The sequence below is a fragment of the Arachis stenosperma genome, chromosome 4 (assembly GCF_014773155.1).
Source record: "Arachis stenosperma cultivar V10309 chromosome 4, arast.V10309.gnm1.PFL2, whole genome shotgun sequence".
Taxonomy (NCBI): domain Eukaryota; kingdom Viridiplantae; phylum Streptophyta; class Magnoliopsida; order Fabales; family Fabaceae; genus Arachis; species Arachis stenosperma.
In genome coordinates, this window is record NC_080380.1 from 112708214 (window position 1) to 112728584 (window position 20371).

Sequence of the window (20371 nt, forward strand, 5' to 3'; positions counted from 1 at the left end):
CTTTCTTCTGACTTGTCCCATTGTTCACAGGATTCCTTTCAGAAGTGTACATCAATTGGTTATTTGCAACCATTTCAATTAGCTCTTGAGCTTCTGCAGGCGTCTTCTTCAGATGAAGAGATCCTCCAGCAGAGCTATCCAAAGACATCTTGGATAGTTCAGAGAGACCATCATAGAAAATACCTATGATGCTCCATTCAGAAAGCATGTCAGATGGACATTTTCTGATTAATTGTTTGTATCTTTCCCAAGCTTCATAGAGGGATTCTCCATCCTTCTGTCTGAAGGTTTGGACTTCCACTCTAAGCTTACTCAATTTTTGAGGTGGAAAGAACTTTGCCAAGAAGGCATTGACTAGCTTTTGCCATGAGTCCAGGCTTTCTTTAGGTTGTGAGTCCAACCATGTCCTAGCTCTGTTTCTTACAGCAAAAGGGAATAGCATAAGTCTGTAGACCTCAGGGTCAACCCCATTAGTCTTGATAGTGTCACAGATTTGCAAGAATTCAGCTAAGAACTGATGAGGATCTTCCAATGGAAGTCCATGGAACTTGCAATTCTGTTGCATTAGAGAAACTAATTGAGGCTTAAGCTCAAAGTTGTTTGCTCCAATGGCAGGGATAGAGATGCTTCTCCCATAGAAGTCGGGAGTAGGTGCAGTAAAGTCACCCAGCACCTTTCTTGCATTGTTGTTGTTTTCGGCTGCCATGTGTTCTTCTTCTTTGAAGAATTCGGTTAGGTCCTCTACAGAGAGTTGTGCCTTAGCTTCTCTTAGCTTTCGCTTCAAGGTCCTTTCAGGTTCAGGGTCAGCTTCAACAAGAATGCCTTTGTCTTTGCTCCTACTCATATGAAAGAGAAGAGAACAAGAAAATATGGAATCCTCTATGTCACAGTATAGAGATTCCTTGAGGTGTCAGAAGAAAAGAATAATAGAACGAAGAAGTAGAGAATTCGAACTTAGTGAGATAGAGTTCGAATTGTGCATTGAGAAGGAGTGGTACTCCGTAAATAGAAGGATGTGGGAAGAGAGGAAGAAATTTTCGAAAATCAGGTGAAATATTTTGAAAACATTTTTTAAAAAAAATTAATTAATTTTTGAAAATCAAGAGTGGGAAAGGAATCAAGTAATTTTTGAAAAAGATTTTTGAAATTAGAAATCAAAAAGATATGATTAAAAACTGTTTTGAAAAAGATGTGATTAAAAAGATATGATAAAAATTATGCTTTTAAAAAGATATGATTGAAAAGATATGATTTGAAAACAATTTTAAAAAGATTTGATTTTAAAAATTAATGACTTGCCTAACAAGAAAAGATATGATTCAAATATTAAACCTTTCTCAACAGAAAAGGCAACATACTTAAAATGTTCAATCAAATCATTAATTGTTAGTAAGTATCTTTGAAAAAGGAAAGAAATTGATTTTGAAAACATTTGATTGAAAAGATATGATTTGAAAAAGATTTGATTTTGAAAAACTTTGAAAACTTGAAAAAAATTGATTTTGAAAACAAAATCCTCCCCCTTGTGCCATCCTGGCGTTAAACGCCCAGAATGGTGCACATTCTGGCGTTTAACGCCCAATGCACTACCTTTTTGGGCGTTAAACGCCCAACCAGGTACCCTGGCTGGCGTTTAAACACCAGTCTGTCCTTCTTCACTGGGCGTTTTGAACGCCCAGCTTTTTCTGTGTAATTCCTCTGCTGCATGTTCTGAATCTTCAGTTCCCTGTACTATTGACTTGAAAATAGAACCAAGATCAAATAAACAATGCATGCAAGACACCAAACTTAAAATTAGACACTAGACTCAAACAAGAAACATAAAATATTTTTGGTTTTTTTTTTATTTTTATAATTTTTTTGTGCTTTTTCGAAAATTATATGAAAATAGAAAATAAAGGTTTCAAAATTCTCAATTTGGATTCCAGGAATCATTGCAATGTTAGTCTAAGACTCCGGTCCAGGAATTAGACATGGCTTCACAGCCAGCCAAGCTTTCAAAGAAAGCTTCGGTCCAAAACACTAGACATGGCCAATGGCCAGCCAAGCCTTAGCAGATCATTGCTCCAATAGCAAGATTGATAGAAATCAACAAGCTCTTGTGATGATAAGTTGAAACCTCGGTCCAATAAGATTAGACATGGCTTCTCAGCCAGCTAAACTTCAACAGATCATCATGAAACACTAGAACTCATTCTTAAGAACTCTGAAAAAAAAAATACCTAATCTAAGCAACAAGATGAACCGTCAGTTGTCCATACTCAAAACAATCCCCGGCAATGGCGCCAAAAACTTGGTGCGCGAAATTGTGATCACTACACAACTTTGCACAACTAACCAGCAAGTGCACTGGGTCGTCCAAGTAATACCTTACGTGAGTAAGGGTCGATCCCACGGAGATTGTTGGTATGAAGCAAGCTATGGTCACCTTGTAAATCTCAGTCAGGCAGACTCAAATGGGTATAGATGATGAATAAGACATAAAGATAAAGATAGAGATACTTATGTATATCATTGGTGAGAGCTTCAGATAAGCGTATGAAGATGCTTTCCCTTCCGTCTCTCTGCTTTCCTACTGTCTTCATCCAATCCTTCTTACTCCTTTCCATGGCAAGCTTATGCAAGGGTTTCACCGTTGTCAGTGGCTACCTCCCATCCTCTCATTGGAAATGTTCAACGCACCCTGTCACGGCACGGCTATCCATCTGTCGGTTCTCAATCAGGCCGGAATAGAATCCAGTGATTCTTTTGCGTTTGTCACTAACGCCCCGCCTTCAGGAGTTTGAAGCACGTCACAGTCATTCAATCATTGAATCCTACTCAGAATACCACAGACAAGGTTAGACCTTCCGGATTCTCTTGAATGCCGCCATCAGTTCTTGCCTATACCACGAAGACTCTGATCTCACGGAATGGCTGGCTCGTTTGTCAGGCGAGCACTCGGTTGTCAGGCGATCAACCATGCATCGTGTATCAGGAATCCAAGAGATATTCACTAGAGCCTCGTATGCTTGTAGAACAAGAGTGGTTGTCAGTCACTTTGTTCATGGGTGAGAATGATGATGAGTGTCACGGATCATCACATTCATCAAGTTGAAGAATAAGTGATATCTTGGACAAAGAACAAGCGGAATTGAATAGAAGAACAATAGTAATTGCATTAATACTCGAGGTACAGCAGAGCTCCACACCTTAATCTATGGTGTGTAGAAACTCCACCGTTGAAAATACATAAGAACAAGGTCTAGGCATGGCCGTGAGGCCAGCCCCCAAATGATCTAAGAACTAGATGTCCAAAGATGATCTAGAGATCTAAAGTGATCAAAAGATTCCAAAGATCAGAAGATAAAAATACAATAGTAAAAGGTCCTATTTATAGGGAACTAGTAGCTTAAGAGTTACAAAGATGAGTAAATGACATAAAAAATCCACTTCCGGGCCCACTTGGTGTGTGCTTGGGCTGAGCAATGAAGCATTTTCGTGTAGAGACTCTTCTTGGAGTTAAACGCCAGCTTTTATGCCAGTTTGGGCGTTTAACTCCCATTTTGGTGCCAGTTCCGGCGTTTAACGCTGGGAATTCTGAGGGTGACTTTGAACGCCGGTTTGGGCCATCAAATCTTTGGCAAAGTATAGACTATCATATATTGCTGGAAAGCCCAGGATGTCTACTTTCCAACACCGTTGTGAGCGCGCCAATTGGGCTTCTGTAGCTCCAGAAAATCCACTTCGAGTGCAGGGAGGTCAGAATCCAACAGCATCTGCAGTCCTTTTCATTAATCCTCCATGACCATTTGAATTCGCCTGACTGAGATTTACAAGGTGACCATAGCTTGCTTCATACCAACAATCTCTGTGGGATCGACCCTTACTCGCGTAAGGTTTATTACTTAGACGACCCAGTGCACTTGCTGGTTAGTTGTGCGAAGTTGTGATAAAGAGTTGAGATTGCAATTGAGCGTACCATGTTGATGGCGCCATTGATGATCACAATTTCGTGCACCACTTACTCGGGGTACAACCAAATCCCCATGTACCCACCAGATCAAGAAAAGACCTCGTTCTTAACACGAAAAGCAAACTACTGCTACATTGTGATGCCTTTCGGTCTCAAGAACGCAGGAGCTACTTATCAAAGACTAATGAATAAAGTCTTCTCGGATCACATCGGAAAGGTCATGGAAGTCTACGTGGATGACATGCTAATAAAAACACAAAGCGAAGAGACACTATTGTTCGATCTGGCCCAAGTGTTCGACACCATAAAAAAGCATGACCTGCGACTCAATCCTGTGAAATGCACCTTTGCATTAGAGGAGGGCAAATTCTTAGGTTTCATGCTCACACAAAGAGGAATTGAAGCAAATCCAGACAAGTGTCAGGCCATACTCAACATGAAGAGCCCAACCTGTGTCAAAGAAGTACAGCAACTCAATGGGAGATTGGCCGCCCTATCCCGATTCCTAGCAGGAGCGGCGATAAGATCTCTCCCCTTCTATGCTACTTTAAGAAAGGGAAAATAGTTCGAATGGACAACAGAATGTGAACAAGCCTTCCAAGACTTTAAAAAGTTCTTAGGACGGCCACCTATCCTATCTCGACCACGAGAAGGAGAACCACTCATATTATATCTCGCAGTAGGAAGCCGGGCAACAGCCTCAACACTAGTCAGAGAAGAGGAGAATGGACAACAGCCCGTATACTTCATCAGCAAAGCACTACAGGGATCCGAGCTGAACTACCAGAAAATAGAAAAATTTGCCTATACTCTCATTCTAACATCCCGACGACTCCGTCCTTACTTCCAGGCTCACACCATTAAGGTTCGAACTAACCAGCCCCTAAAAGGAATATTGCAGAAAACAGATTTACCAGGAAGAATTTTACAATGGGCAGTTGAGCTGTCAGAATTTGACCTCCAATATGAAGCTCGGACGGCCATCAAATCACAGTATTTGGCTGACTTTATCGTAGAATTCATAGATGTCCAGGAAACCCTCACAGAATGGAATCTCTATGTGGACAGTTCTTCAAATAAAACTGGAAGCGGCGCATGCATAATAATAGAAAGCAACCAAGGAACCCAAGTCGAGCTCTCCCTCAAGTTCGGGTTCCCGGCCTCAAATAACCAAGAGGAATACGAAGCATTGTTAGCTGGGTTGAAGCTAGCTGAAGAGGTGGGAGCTCAAAAACTCAACATTTACAGCAATTCACTAGTAGTCACATCACAAATAACAGGGAGCTACCAAGCTAAAGATCCCATCATGAAAAAGTATTTGGATAAGACCAAGGAACAGCTCGGACAAATCGGGGAATATAAGATCTGGCACATCTCCCGCGAACAAAATGCCCGAGCTGACGCACTCTCGAAACTAGCCAGCACCAAACCAGGCGGCAACAATAGAAGCCACATCCTGGAAATATTACAGAACCCGTCAATCTCGGAAGAAGAAAAAGTCCTGGCCATAGAAAACCAGGATCAAGGATGGATGACCCCCATAATCAACTACCTCGAAACAGGAACACTCCCCACAGAAGAAAAGGAGGCAAAGAGGTTGAAAAGGGAGGCACAGTACTACACCATCATAAACAACATCCTATACAAAAGAGGGATCTCAGCACCATTATTAAAATGCGTCCGACCTCCCACACAAAGGAAGTGTTAGAAGAAGTTCACGGCGGCATTTGTGGCAATCATATCGGAGCGCGGGCCCTCACCAAAAAAGTACTCCGGGCAGGGTTCTATTGGCCAACATTACAAAAAGAAGCCACAGAATTTGTAAAGACATGTCCACCATGTCAGAAACATGCCAATTTCCACATCGCCCCGCCAGAAGAACTCATCAGCATAACTTCGCCCTGGCCATTTTCAAAATGGAGACTCGATCTTCTCGGCCCCTTTCCCCAGGGATCAGGACAAGTTAAATTTCTAATAGTAGGGGTAGATTACTTTACAAAGTGGATCGAGGCAGAACCCCTAGCCAACGCTACCGCCCAAAGAAGTCGGAAGTTCCTATATAGGAACATCGTTACAAGGTTCGGGGTCCCATACTCCATCACCACAGATAATGGCACCCAATTCACAGATGCAGACTTCAGAAAACTAGTGGTCAACTTGAATATAAAACACCAGTTCACCTCCATCAAACATCCCCAAACCAATGGACAAGCCGAAGCGGCCAACAAAGTCATACTGGCCGGACTGAAACGGAGACTGCAAGAAGCAAAGGGGGTTTGGGCCGAAGAACTTCCACAAGTCCTATGGGCGTATCGAACAACCCTCCATTCTACTACGAACGAATCACCATTTCGATTAGCATACGGAGTGGAGGCAATGATTCCAATAGAAGTCGAGGAAGGGTCTCCCCGAGTAGTCCACTACAATGAACAAACTAATTCTCAACTTCAAAGAGAAGAGCTCGACCTACTTCCAGAAATCCAAGAAAGAGCTCGGATCAGAGAAGAAGCTCTAAAGCGCCGAATGGCTTCCAGATATAATCAAAGGGTAGTACCAAGAAATTTTGCAGAGAACGATCTTGCCCTAATCCGAAATGATATTGGAACAACTCAACCAGGAGAAGGAAAGCTGGCAGCAAACTGGAAAGGACCTTACCGAGTTATAGAAATACTTGGGAAGGGCTACTACAGACTGACCGAACTCGATGGACGAGAGCTTCCCAGATCATGGCACGCCTGCAACCTAAGAAGGTACTACAGTTAGAAAAGGTAAAGGAACTCATTATTGGATGCACTCTTTTTCCTGAAAAGGTTTTTTAATGAGGCACCAGGTTGAGACCTAGACACTATCCGACTTGAAAGGGATGAAAAAATTCCCACATATATATATTTCACACTTTTCTTTCAATAAAACTTATTTAGATATTCTACAAGATTTCAAGACGCATTAATCTGAAGTATTCATCGTCCGATTATAAAGCAACAGATCGGCAGAAAGTGAAAAGCAATTTCACTGCACGATCACGATAAAGATAACCGTCCGATAAAGGTGAAAACGCGATTCACCCCAAAGACGATCTAAAGATGCCAACCACTTTCTACAAATCGGCAAAGATGAACACAGAATAATGTAAGAAGTTATCAAAAGCAATCCAAAAAAGAACCTGACGAGGTCTTACGGATAGCTAAAATAATAACTTAAAGACTGGCTGACGTACAGAAGTCGGACCAAGTCAACCCAAGTTATAAGTAAACCTTGGAAAGAGGTCTGGCCAACCCTATTAAAGAGGATTGCTTTAACTTAAGAAGAGATCGACCTAACGAAGTCGATTTCCTACAAAACGAAGTTATAAAAGTAATCCCTAAAAGAGACCTGAAAAAGGTCCAAAAAAGAGGATTACAAAAATAACTTAAGAAGAGATCGACCTAACGAAGTCGATTTCCTACAAAACGAAGTTATAAAAGTAATCCCTGAAAGAGACCTGACAAAGGTCCAAGAAAGAGGATTACAAAAATAACTTAAGAAGAGATCGACGTAACGAAGTCGATTTCCTACAAAATGAAGTTATAAAAGTAATCCCTGAAAGAGACCTGACAAAGGTCCAAGAAAGAGGATTACAAAAATAACTTAAGAAGAGATCGACGTAACGAAGTCGATTTCCTACAAAATGAAATTATAAAAGTAATCCCTGAAAGAGACCTGACAAAGGTCCAAGAAAGAGGATTACAAAAATAACTTAGAAGGGGACCAACACAAAAGAATCGGTTACGGAGCGCCAAAAGTACGTACGAAAGCGAGAAAACTGAGAAATATGTCGGACCCACATAGACACAAACTCAAAGGATCCAAGCCATGAACAAAGCAATCCCAAGAAGTCGAGCTACAAGGTTCCAGCATTCTCAGAAAGCAGAAGAGAAAACAAGTCAAAAACCTTCATATAATCCGCAAAGTTATCAAAGCCTCGGCGGCCGTCAACACCTGCTAAAGATAGCGAGCTACTTTTTGTTTTTCAAAATAAAGTTGCTAAAACAAGCAACTAGAAACCGTCAACAAAACAAACAAAGTTTTAAAGAGCCCACAAGCCGGGCCAAATACATAAATATATAGAAAGAGATCAACAAGCATCAAGAGCCTTCTTGGCATCATCAGGACAAGGAGAAGGAGGACGAGTCTGAATAGGCACGGCATCTATAGTTTCATCCTCCCGGTTCAGAACCTGGCAATCCGAATCAGGTGCAACCGGAGGAGCAGAAGAAGTCGACACTTTAGCAGAGGACACAGGAGGAGGATCAGCATCATCATCACCATCGTCATCCCGAACTTGCTCCTTCAAGTTCTTGTAAGCAGCAGTCACGCTGCCAACAAGATGACCTTGGAGCTCAGAATAATCCTCCCGGGCATTGTTCAACTCCTCCCTCAGACGCATCACCTCTCGATAAGTCGTAACGTAACTCTCCTTATGCATCAAGGCTGTGTCCTCGGCCAACCTCAAAGAAGCCGCCAGTAAAAGGGAACTTGCCTTCTTATTCTCTAGATCCTTCTCCAACTTGGTCACCTTTAATTCAAGCTCCTCCTTCAGCCCCTTCATCCGGTCAAACTCCTGCTTTGCCTCCTCCATAAATGCCTTGGTAGCATGGAGAGGAAGATTTTGAGCAGTCCGGTATATAGCAGCCGCCATACACGCCATCTGTACGTGATTTCGAGCCATAAATTCCAAGTGATGAAGGATGGACACATCGTCCATTGAGAGGGTACCATAGGGACCGATTTGCTGATCCACAAATTCAATGGCATTAAAATCGGGAGCGTTGAGGTCAAAAGGCTCAACTGTTTTTTGTTTCTTATTGGGAGGAGCAACAGAAGGAGCAGCAGAAGTAGAGTGAGGATCCACCAGACGAACTCAGGGAGTGGGGATCACCTTCTTCACCCCAGGGGAACTCGGCACAGACGGCTTCATGTCCACTTGGGAGGATCCTTCCCCAGCCGCCTTGGCCGAGATGTTTCTAGCAGCAGTCGCCCTCTGCGCCCTATTAAAAGCTTTCATGGCTTCATTATTCTTCATTGCCTCTGCAAATAAAACAGAAATTAAGCCACAAGTCGGAAAGGACAGTCACAAGCAATATAAACAGATAAAAAAGGAAACACAAAATACCCAGCTCAGTTTGAAAAAGAGATGGATTGGTTAGAAATTTCTTTGTATCGAGATGGGGAGGTTGCCCCCAGTGTTCTTCCAAGACAGTCACAAAGGCTCGCTTCGCCTCATCCAACATTTTCCACGTATATCGGGACACCCTCACATCCTTTTGCCATTTCAAGGGAAAAGTAGGCTCGTCATTTTCATCCAGAAAGAAGCGCCGAGCTCCTTCAACAGCTCGTACCTTGAAAAAGTAGTTTTTAAAATCATAGAATGACTCGTCAAACATGGAAAAGACCTTCTTTCCCTGGGTAGAGCAAAAGGAGACCCAAGCTGCCTTCTTTTTTACCACTCCGGGCTTAGTCAAGACAAACAGATAGAAAAAGAGAGATTGGGAAGCAGGGATACCAAAACCATTGCACAACAATTGAAAAATCTTTATGAAACCCCAGGAATTAGGGTGAAGTTGAGAGGGGGCAACATTGCAGGACCATAACAAGTCGGCCTCAAATTTAGTAAAAGGAAGGGTAATACCCAGCGGACCAAAGAAAAAGTCATAAACATAGAAGAAAGGGCGATCGTCAACAACCCGAGTAGAGAAGCAAACTCTCTCTTCGGAGGAGGGAGGGACAAGTTCATAGTTCTTCTCATCACCTGGATTACTACAGACCCTATGAAACTGCCTAAGCTGCGCGCAAAACTCAGAATCAACCAAGGAGACACACATAAGGACCATTGAGTCCACCCAATCAGCCATGCCCTCAGGAACCCGGGAAGGCATATCTACAACGTTATTGCGAGAAGACATGAGGCCAACTAAATCCTACAATAAGAAAAGAAGAGTGGATTTCTAAAAAAGCATCTCGGACAAGGGGCAAAAACAACTCGACGGGTGAACAAAAAAGGAAAGCCCCAAGATTCAAACCAAAATCCTGGGGCATCCTTTGGAGGCAGTAACAACGCAAGGATTCAAGAAATTTCTATAGCTTACGCCCCAGCACTCATCAGAAAGAAAATAAAGTCCCAAAGGAAACAAAGGAAGTAAAAAAAAAAACACAAAGTCACCACCTTTCTACAGTCTATCAGCATTGTCAAACATCAAAAATGCCAAGCAAAAAATCACCAAAGATGCAAACTTTTTCAGAATCAAGCAAAAATCATCATCAAAGATGCAATCAGAAGCGGCGACAACATGCAAAAGCCCTAAGAAAAGATTCAAGCAACGAGAAAAGCAAAAGACTCGCACCAAAAAAACAAAGAAATTCCAGAACACGCAAACAATCAGACATGGTAAAAACAGAAAGATCCCAACTTTCTTTGAGCAAAATTCAAACTTTCTACCGACATATAAAAGGAACAAAGGAAGAAAAATCGAACCTGGAGAAATAGAAGAAAAACCTCGAAAGAAAGCCGAAGAGCAGAAGCAACAAAGCCACCCCTCGAAGCAAAAAGCCGCAAAGATAGAAGGAGAAAATCTGGAAATCACCCCTCTTCCACAGAAGAGCAATGACAGAACAGACGTTGCAGGAAGAACTTACGAAAGAAATAGAAAATGAGAGAGTAAAGGGAGAAGTTATGAAGAAGAGCGAAGAAGAGAAATCGTTTTTGATTAAGAAAATTCAAAATAAAAGCCAGGAGAAAACATGGCAATTAATACCAATTAATGAAGGTATTTGATGAGCGGATAATTTGTACGCTTTTTGGCATTGTTTTTAGTATGTTTTTGGTAGTTTTAGTTGAGTTTTTATTATATTTTTATTAGTTTTTATTTAAAATTCACTTTTCTGGACTTTACTATGAGTTTGTGTGTTTTTCTATGATTTCAGGTATTTTCTGGCTGAAATTGAGGGATCTGAGCAAAAATCTGATTCAGAGACTGAAAAGGACTGCAGATGCTGTTGGATTCTGACCTCCCTGCACTCGAAGTGGATTTTCTGGAGCTACAGAAGCCCAATTGGCGCGCTCTCAACGGCGTTGGAAAGTAGACATCCTGGGCTTTCCAGCAATATATGATAGTCCATACTTTGCCCAAGATTTGATGGCCCAAACCGGCGTTCAAAGTCACCTACAGAAATCCCAGCGTTAAACGCCGGAACTGGCACCTAAATGGGAGTTAAACGCCCAAACTGGCACCAAAATGGGAGTTAAACGCCAAGAAGAGTCTCTATACGAAAATTACTTCATTGCTCAGCCCAAGCACACACCAAGTGGGCCCGGAAGTGGATTTTTATGTCATTTACTCATCTTTGTACACCCTAGGCTACTAGTTTTCTATAAGTAGGACCTTTTACTATTGTATTTAGATATCTTGGTAGCTATCTTCTAATTTTATGCTATCTTAGATCATTTGGGAGGCTGGCCATTCGGCCATGCCTAGACCTTGTTCTTATGTATTTTCAACGGTGGAGTTTCTACACACCATAGATTAAGGTGTGGAGCTCTGCTGTACCTCGAGTATTAATGCAATTACTATTGTTCTTCCATTCAACTCCGCTTGTTCTTGTTCCAAGATATCACTTGTTCTTCAAACTTGATGAAGGTGATGATTGACACTCATCATCATTCTCACTTATGAACAAGGTGACTGACAACCACTCTTGTTCTACAAGCATATGAGGCTTAGTGAATATCTCTTGGATTCTTTAATCGGAATCTTCGTGGTATAGGCAGGACCTGATGGCGGCATTCAAGAGAATCCGGAAGGTCTAAACCTTGTCTGTGGTATTCTGAGTAGGATTCAATGATTGAATGACTGTGACGTGCTTCAAACCTGTAACCTACTGGGCGTTAGTGACAGACGCAAAAGAGGGATTCTATTCCGGTAAGGGAGGGAACCAAACCGGTGATTGGCAGTACTGTGACAGAGTGCGTGCATTAGCTTTCACTGCGAGGATGGGAGGTAGCCATTGACAAGGGTGAAACCCTACACGAGCTTGCCATGGAAAGGAGTAAGAAGGATTGGATGAAGACAGTAGGAAAGCACAGAGACGGAAGGGAAGGCATCTTCATATGCTTGTCTGAAGCTCTTACACCAATGATATACATAAGTATCTCTATCTTTATCTTTATGTTATTTTCGTTCATCATCTATACCCATTTGAGTCTGCCTGACTGAGATTTACAAGATGACCATAGCTTGCTTCATACCAACAATCTCCGTGGGATCGACCCTTACTCGCGTAAGGTATTACTTGGACGACCCAGTGCACTTGCTGGTTAGTTGTGCGAAGTTGTAGTGATCACAATTTCGCGCACCAAGTTTTTGGCGCCGTTGCCGGGGATTGTTTGTGTATGGACAACTGACGGTTCATCTTGTTGCTTAGATTAGGTATTTTTCTTCAGAGTTCTTAAGAATGAATTCTAGTGTTTCAAGGTGATGTTCTTATCATCACCAAGGCTGATTGATTCTCATCAATTTAGCTCTTGAATGCAGTGTCCTGCTGAAGCTTGGTCGGCCATGTCTAATTTCTTTAGACTAAAGCTTTAGACTAACATTGCATGATTCCTGGAATTCTCATTAAGAATTTTGATACCTTTATTTTCCTTTTCACTTAATTTTCGAAAAAGCACAAAAAAAAAATTACAAAATCATAAAATCCAAAAATATGTCTTGTTTGAGTCTAGAGTCTCATCTTAAGTTTAGTGTCAATTGCATGTTTCTGTTCTTATTGCATTCATGCATGTGTCTTCACTAATCTTCAAGTTGTTCTTGATGATTTCCTTGTTTTGATCTTTGAATTCTATTGACTTGAGTGTTTTGTTGTTTCTCATATGCATTCTCATTTTGTTAGTATCAGTAGTATACAAACTGCTAAGTTTGGTGTCTTGCATGCATTATCATTTGATTTTATTTGCATTTTGATTATTCCTTATTATTAAAAATCCAAAAATATTTTTAATTTGTGTCTTTTCAAGTCAATAATATAGAGAATTGAAGATTCACAACATACTGCAGAGGAATCACACAGAAAAAGCTGGGCATTCAAAAATGCCCAGTGAAGAAGACAGACTGGCGTTTAAACGCCAGCCAGGGTGCCTGGCTGGGCGTTTAACGCCCAAAAAGGTATAGGTTTGGGCGTTAAACGCCAGAATGTGCACCATTCTGGGCGTTTAACGCCAGGATGGCTAAGGGGGAAGATTTTGTTTTCAAAATCAATTTTTTTTTTCAAGTTTTCAAAGTTTTTCAAAATCAAATCTTTTTCAAATCATATCTTTTCAATCAAATGTTTTCAAAATCAATTTCTTTCCTTTTTCAAAGATACTTACTAACAATTAATGATTTGATTGAACATTTTTTGCCTTTTCTGTTGAGGAAGGTTTTATGTTTGAATCATATCTTTTCTTGTTAGGCAAGTCATTAATTTTTAAAATCATATCTTTTCAAATTGTTTTCAAATCATATCTTTTAAAATTGTTTTCAAATCATATTTTCTCAATCACATTTTTTTTAACCAATCATATCTTCTTAATCACATCTTTTTCAAAATAGTTTTCAATCAAATCTTTTTAATTTCTAATTTCAAAATCTTTTTCAAAAATCACTTGATTTCTTTTTCACTTTTGATTTTCGAAAATTAATTAGTATTTTTCAAAATGTTTTTAAAATCTTTTACTTAAATTTTCGAAAATTACTTCCCTTCTTCTTACATCCTTCTATTTATGGACTAACACTATTCCTTAATGCAAAATTCGAACTCCATTTTCTTTGATAAGTTCGAATTTTCTATCTCTGTCTTCCATTTTTCTTCCTCTGACACCTTAAGGAATCTCTATACTGTAACATAGAGGATTCCATATTTTCTTGTTCTCTTCTCTTTCATATGAGCAGGAACAAAGACAAAGGCATTGTTGTTGAAGCTGACCCTGAACCTGAAAGGACCTTGAAGCGGAAGCTAAGAAAAGCTAAGGCACAACTCTCTATTGAGGACCTGACCGAATTCTTCAAAGAAGAAGACATGGCAGCCGAGAACAACAACAATGCCAACAATGCAAGGAAGGTGCTGGGTGACTTTACTGCACCTACTCCCGACTTCTATGGGAGAAGCATCTCTATCCCTGCCATTGGAGCAAACAACTTTGAGCTTAAGCCTCAATTAGTTTCTCTAATACAACAGAATTGCAAGTTCCATGGACTTCCAATGGAAGATCCTCATCAGTTCTTAGCTGAATTCTTGCAAATCTGTGACACAGTCAAGACTAATGGGGTAGACCCTGAGGTCTATAGACTGATGCTATTCCCTTTTGCTGTAAGAGACAGAGCTAGAATATGGTTGGATTCTCAACCTAAAGAAAGCCTGGACTCTTGGGAAAAGCTAGTCAATGCCTTCTTGGCAAAGTTCTTTCCACCACAAAGATGGAGTAAGCTTAGAGTGGAAGTCCAAACCTTCAGACAGAAGGATGGAGAATCCCTCTATGAAGCTTGGGAAAGATACAAACAATTAATCAGAAGATGTCCCTCAGACATGCTTTCTGAATGGAGCATCATAGGTATTTTCTATGATGGTCTCTCTGAACTATCTAAGATGTCCCTGGATAGCTCTGCTGGAGGATCTCTTCATCTGAAGAAGACACCTGCAGAAGCTCAAGAATTGATTGAAATGGTTGCAAATAACCAATTCATGTACACTTCTGAAAGAAATCCTGTGAACAATGGGACTAGTCAGAAGAAAGGAGTTCTTGAGATTGACACTCTGAATGCCATATTGGCTCAGAACAAGATATTGACTCAACAAGTCAATTTGATTTCTCAAAGTCTGTCTGGAATGCAAAATGCACCAAACAGTACTAAGGAGGCTTCATCTGAGGAAGAAGCTTATGATCCTGAGAACCCTTCCATGGAAGATGTGAATTACCTAGGAGAACCCTATGGAAACACCTATAATTCTTCATGGAGAAATCACCCAAATTTCTCATGGAAGAATCAAGAGAGACCTCAACAAGGGTTCAATAACAATAATGGTGGAAGAAACAGGTTTAGCAATGGCAAGCCTTTTCCATCATCTTCTCAGCAACAGACAGAGAGTTCTAAGCAGAATACTTCTGACTTAGCAACAATGGTCTCTGATCTAATAAAGACCACTCAAAGTTTCATGAATGAAACAAGGTCCTCCATCAGAAATTTGGAAGGACAAGTGGGACAGCTGAGCAAGAAAATTACTGAACTCCCTCCTAGTACTTTCCCAAGTAATACAGAAGAAAATCCAAAAGGAGAGTGCAAAGCCATAGACATGGCCGAATATGGAGAGGAAAGAGAGGAGGAGGACACCACTGAGGAAGACCTCAGTGGGCGTGTACCAATCTCCTCTGAGTCCCTCAATGAGGAACAATGGGAATCTGAGGCTCAAAATGAGACCATAGAGATTCCATTGGACTTACTTCTGCCTTTCATGAGCTCTGATGAGTATTCTTCCTCTGAAGAGGATGAGTATGTCACTGAAGAGCAAGTTGCTAAATACCTTGGAGCAATCATGAAGCTAAATGACAAGTTATTTGGAAATGAGACTTGGGAAGATGAACTTCCCTTGCTCACTAAAGAACTGGATGACTTGTCTAGGCAGAAACTGCCTCAAAAGAGGCAAGATCCTGGGAAGTTTTCTATACCTTGTACCATAGGCACCATGACCTTCAAAAAGGCCTTGTGTGACTTAGGGTCAAGTGTAAACCTCATGCCCCTCTCTGTAATGGAGAAATTAGGGATCCTTGAGGTGCAAGCTGCAAGAATCTCATTAGAGATGGCAGACAATTCAAGAAAACAAGCTCATGGACTTGTAGAGAATGTTTTGGTGAAGATTGAAGACCATTACATCCCTACTGATTTCATAGTCCTAGAGACTGGGAAGTGCATGGATGAATCCATCATCCTTGGCAGACCCTTCCTAGCCACAGCAAAGGCTGTGATTGATGTTGATAGAGGAGAGTTGATCATTCAAGTGAATGAAGAATCCTTGGTGTTTAAGGCCCAAGGACATCCCTCTATCATCATGGAGAGGAAGCATGAAGAGCTTCTCTCAAAACAGAGCCATGCAGAGCCCCCAAAGTCAAACTCTAAGTTTGGTGTTGGGAGGCCACAACCAAACTCTAAGTTTGGTGTTGAACCCCCACATTCAAACTCTAAGTTTGGTGTTGGGAGGTTCCAACACGGTTCTGAGTATTTCTGAGGCTCCATGAGAGTCCTCTGTCAAGCTAATGACATTAAAGAAGCGCTTGTTGGGAGGCAACCCAATGTTTTATGGTTAACTATTTTCTTTTGTTATTTTATCTTTTTTGTAGGTTGATGATCATAAGAAGTCACAAAAACAATGAAAAAAGCAAAAACAGAATGAAAAACAGGAAGAAAAACAGCACACCCTGGAGGAAGAAGCTGCTGGCGTTTAAACGCCAGTAAGCCTAGCAGTTGGGCGTTTAACGCCCAGTCTGGCACCATTCTGGGCGTTTAACGCCAGAAAGGGGCACCAGACTGGCGTTAAACGCCAGAAAAGGGCAACAACCTGGCGTTAAACGCCAGGAATGGGCACCAGCCCGGCGTTTAACGCCAGAAATGGCTCAAAACGTGATTTTGAGCAACTTTTGGTGCAGGGATGACTTTTCCTTGACACCACAGGATCTGTGGACCCCACAGGACCCCACCATCACTCTCTCTCTTCTTCCCCCATTCACCAATCACCTCAATACCTCTTCCCCAAAAAACCCTTCACCTATCAAATCCCATCTTTCTCTTCACCACTTTCCCTCCCAAACCCACCCTTTTGGCCGAACCACAAAGCCATCTCCCTCTCCTCCATTTCTTCTTCTTCTACTCTTCTTTCTTCTTTTGCTCGAGGACGAGCAAACCTTCTAAGTTTGGTGTGGTAAAAGCATTGCTTTTTGTTTTTCCATAACCATTTATGGCATCCAAAGCCGGTTCAACTGAGAAGGCATGACCTCAAGCCCATCACTAAGAAAAAGATGGAGCAAACAAGAGACCCCTCTCATCATGAGATCCCTGAGATACCTCAAGGGATGCACTTTCCTCCACAAGACTATTTGGGAGCAACTAAACACCTCCCTAGGAGAGTTGAGTTCCAACATGGGACAACTAAGGGTGGAGCACCAAGAACATGCCATCCTCCTCCATGAAATTAGAGAAGATTAAAGAATCATGAGAGAGGAGCAACAAAGACAAGGAAGAGACATTGAGGAGCTCAAGCACTCCATAGGACCTTCAAGAGGAAGGAAGAGCCGCCATCACTAAGGTGGACCCGTTCCTTGATTTCCTTGTTCTTTATTCTTCTGTTTTTCAAATTTTTATGCTTATGTTTATCCATGTTTGTGTCTTATGATCATTAGTGTCTTAGTGTCTATGCCTTAAAGCTGTGAATATGAATCCATCACCTTTCTTAAATGAAAACTATTTTTATCACAAAAGAACAAGAAGTACAGGATTTCAAATTCATCTTTAAAACTAGCTTAATTAGTTTGATGTGGTGACAATACTTGTTGTTTTCTGAATGTATGCTTAAACAGTGCATATGTCTTTTGAATTTGTGGTTCATGAATGTTAAAATTGTTGGCTCTTGAAAGAATGATGAAAAAGGAGACATGTTACTGAGGATCTGAAAAATCATAAAAATGATTCTTGAAGCAAGAAAAAGCAGTGAATACAAAAAAAAAAAGAGAAAAAGAAGGAGAAAAACGAAAAAAAAGGGAGAAAGAAAAAGAAAAGAAAAAGAAAGAAATAAAGTTGTGATCCAAGGCAAAAAGAGTGTGCTTAAGAACCCTGGACACCTCTAATTGGGGACTTTAGCAAAGCTGAGTCACAATCTGAAAAGGTTCACCCAATTATGTGTCTGTGGCATGTATGTATCCGGTGGTAATACTGGAAGACAGAGTGCTTTGGGCCACAGCCAAGACTCAATAAGTAGCTGTGTTCAAGAATCATCATACTTAACTAGGAGAATCAATAACACTATCTGGATTCTAAGTTCCTAAAGAAGCCAATCATTCTGAACCTCAGAGGATAAAGTGAGATGCCAAAACTGTTTGGAGGCAAAAAGCTACTAGTCCCGCTCATCTAATTTGGAGCTATGTTTCATTGATAATTTGGAGTCTATAGTATATTCTCTTCTTTTTATCTTATTTGATTTTCAGTTGCTTGAGGACAAGCAACAATTTAAGTTTGGTGTTGTGATGAGCGGATAATTTGTACGCTTTTTGGCATTGTTTTTGGTATGTTTTTGGTAGTTTTAGTTGAGTTTTTATTATATTTTTATTAGTTTTTATTTAAAATTCACTTTTCTGGACTTTACTATGAGTTTGTGTGTTTTTCTGTGATTTCAGGTATTTTCTGGCTGAAATTGAGGGATCTGAGCAAAAATCTGATTCAGAGACTGAAAAGGACTGCAGATGCTGTTGGATTCTGACCTCCCTGCACTCGAAGTGGATTTTCTGGAGCTACAGAAGCCCAATTGGCGCGCTCTCAACGGCGTTGGAAAGTAGACATCCTGGGCTTTCCAGCAATATATGATAGTCCATACTTTGCCCAAGATTTGATGGCCCAAACCGGCGTTCAAAGTCACCTACAGAAATCCCAGCGTTAAACGCCGGAACTGGCACCTAAATGGGAGTTAAACGCCCAAACTGGCACCAAAATGGGAGTTAAACGCCAAGAAGAGTCTCTACACGAAAATTACTTCATTGCTCAGCCCAAGCACACACCAAGTGGGCCCGGAAGTGGATTTTTATGTCATTTACTCATCTTTGTACACCCTAGGCTACTAGTTTTCTATAAGTAGGACCTTTTACTATTGTATTTAGATATCTTGGTAGCTATCTTCTAATTTTATGCTATCTTAGATCATTTGGGAGGCTGACCATTCGGCCATGCCTAGACCTTGTTCTTATGTATTTTCAACGGTGGAGTTTCAACACACCATAGATTAAGGTGTGGAGCTCTGCTGTACCTCGAGTATTAATGCAATTACTATTGTTCTTCCATTCAACTCCGCTTGTTCTTGTTCCAAGATATCACTTGTTCTTCAAAATTGATGAAGGTGATGATTGACACTCATCATCATTCTCACCTATGAACAAGGTGACTGACAACCACTCTTGTTCTACAAGCATATGAGGCTTAGTGAATATCTCTTGGATTCTTTAATCGGAATCTTCGTGGTATAGGCAGGACCTGATGGCGGCATTCAAGAGAATCCGGAAGGTCTAAACCTTGTCTGTGGTATTCTGAGTAGGATTCAATGATTGAATGACTGTGACGTGCTTCAAACCTGTAACCTACTGGGCGTTAGTGACAGACGCAAAAGAGGGATTCTATTCCGGTAGGGGAGGGAACCAAACCGGTGATTGGCAGTACTGTGACAGAGTGCGTGCATTAGCTTTCACTGCGAGGATGGGAGGTAGCCATTGACAACGGTGAAACCCTACACGAGCTTGCCATGGAAAGGAGTAAGAAGGATTGGATGAAGACAGTAGGAAAGCAGAGAGACGGAAGGGAAGGCATCTTCATATGCTTGTCTGAAGCTCTTACACCAATGATATACATAAGTATCTCTATCTTTATCTTTATGTTATTTTCGTTCATCATCTATACCCATTTGAGTCTGCCTGACTGAGATTTACAAGATGACCATAGCTTGCTTCATACCAACAATCTCCGTGGGATCGACCCTTACTCGCGTAAGGTATTACTTGGACGACCCAGTGCACTTGCTGGTTAGTTGTGCGAAGTTGTAGTGATCACAATTTCGCGCACCAATATTAAACCCTTTCACGTTCCCAAAAGCAAAGCGCTGATATAAAAGCGCGCACCTTTAGAGGAAAACGTTCTACATTTCAAAAGATTTTACAAAAAGAAGAAATCGACAAAATGCTTGAGTTCGGCTTCGTCATGAAAGGACCGAAGTCAAAAACTCGACCTCAACAGAAAGACCGAGCTCAAGCAGGGGCATTGTTCATACCCTAGGTCGAGCTGTCCGACCCGGGATGTTCAACAGACAAAGCGACTGACCTCTTCAGGTCAGGACAACCCGACCTCTTTTCAAAGAGCTCGGCTACGCCACCAGGAAAGCCCAAAGAAGGGCCCAAATAGAAGAACACGCCCCAAATCCTAAGGCGGCCCAAGTCTACAGAGAGAAGGGCGGTTCCCTTGAAGATAAGATGACCTCACTTGAAGATAAGATAAGATAAGATAACTAACTTATCTTATCCACAGAAGGTCACATCTCACCATTATAAATACACTGGAGCACCCAGGTATAACTCATACTCTGATTCTACTCAATACCTGCTTA

At 41.2% G+C, this 20371-nt stretch overlaps 2 non-coding genes across 2 annotated transcripts; one reads left to right on the forward strand and one right to left on the reverse strand.

The window, feature by feature from the left end:
• The first annotated feature begins 206 nt into the window (after positions 1-206).
• Positions 207-310, forward strand: LOC130977369 (small nucleolar RNA R71). Its single transcript, XR_009085062.1, has one exon. It is a non-coding gene; the product is annotated as a small nucleolar RNA R71 (small nucleolar RNA).
• A 14139-nt stretch (positions 311-14449) lies between these two features.
• On the reverse strand, positions 14450-14557 carry LOC130978173 (small nucleolar RNA R71). The gene has a single exon (XR_009085830.1). It is a non-coding gene; the product is annotated as a small nucleolar RNA R71 (small nucleolar RNA).
• Positions 14558-20371: the final 5814 nt, after the last annotated feature.